Below are 1,595 nucleotides of genomic sequence, written 5' to 3'. Positions count from 1 at the left end.
GGAAGAGGCAGTCTTCCTTCCTCCATTGGCAGCTAGATGGTTTGATTTGGTGCTTCCCTTCTGCTGCTTTCCTTTTTTCTTTGACTGCTGGGCCACACAAACATATACAATTTTATAATGGGATAGCAATAACATATGAGAGACCAATTAATAGAAGGAAGACAAATTAAAAATCATACCAACTCCTCAATAGGTTTAGGGCATCTGCTTTTGTTGTGCCCAACAGATCCACACAGAGAGCACCTTTGTTTCTCTCCCCTCCTTGATAGGTGAGTGCGACTGCTCTGTTCTTCATCTCCAACAGCTGCTCTCCTCTTTTTCACTGGCCTGTGACTAGGCCTTCGATAGGGGGGAGGCATAACATCAGGGTGTGCAGTTCTCTCCCAAAGATCTACTCCATTCAAGGGATGTATGATTGAGTCATAGCACCTCGTGTAAGCTTCTTTCTTATAACACCCAGCCACAAAAGGTTCTAAGTCAAGTCCCTTGAACTTTATGCAACTGATAGCATGGACACAGGGTATGCCACTCATCTGCCACATTCTACATGAACATTCATAGGATCCTAAGTCGACCGCAAACTTGTCTAAACCGTTCACCACTTCATACTTTGAGGCTGCAGACTAGTATGGCCGCCAATCCCCAGCTGACTAGATCTCTTCTCCAACCTGAATCTAATCCTAGATAAGATTGTCCCTGAATAATTATGTGCAAGTTTCCTATTTTCTACCCACCTAGTCATTAGTTTAACCCTGATTTCCTCTAACATGGTGACTATAGGCTTCTCTCTAGCATCAACAATGGCAAAATTAAAGCTCTCGGACATGTTATTAACCAATGTATCTACCTTAGAGTTATAGGTGAACCTAGATCTAGACCAATACCTAGGAGAGATAGCAATTAGGTACCTATAGGCTTCCTGATTCACAGCTTTCACCTCGGCCATGTGCCTCTCCCAATCCCTCCAGTGAGTTGCCTTAGCACACTTCCACATCAGTTTCTTCAATTGTAATCCTGGAAACCTTTTTCTGAAGTTGCTGTACAAGTGTCTCACACAGAACCAATTATCCACACCAGGTATAACCTCCTCATATGCTGGCAACAAACCCTGCACGCATGAAATCAAGGAAATTGTAATTAGGGAGAATTGAATGGATGTCACTCATGTTGTAAAATTAGGGAAGTTTGCTTACTTTTTGTTGGTCAGACATGAAGGTAGATCTTCCCATCTTATCCAGCCCAACATCAGATGCAAGATGACTTAGAAACCAACTCCATGAGTCCTTCGTCTCGGCCTCCACAACCGAATATGCAATCGGCAGCATTTGGTCATTGGGATCCCAACCAATTTTAGTGAACAGTTGTCCTCCCTGGGGTGTCTTCAAAAAGTAGCCATCTAGGCCAATGAAATCCCTGCAATGCTGGAAACTCTACTTGCATGCTTCCAAGCACACATAGATCCTCTGAAAGATGCAGTGAGTGGTCTTGGATGATGTTGGTGCTTCATTGTCAAGATCTGGGGACCTCTGCACTTGTATGCGAACTGAGGATCATGGATTTGCCCTCATCAGCTCATGTCCATAATCATAAATTCT

The sequence above is a fragment of the Arachis ipaensis genome, chromosome B8, assembly GCF_059453495.1.
Source record: "Arachis ipaensis isolate K30076 ecotype BB chromosome B8, ASM5945349v1, whole genome shotgun sequence".
Lineage (NCBI taxonomy): Eukaryota > Viridiplantae > Streptophyta > Magnoliopsida > Fabales > Fabaceae > Arachis > Arachis ipaensis.
The sequence above is the reverse complement of the archived record's forward strand: the minus strand, read 5'-3'. Positions refer to the sequence as shown.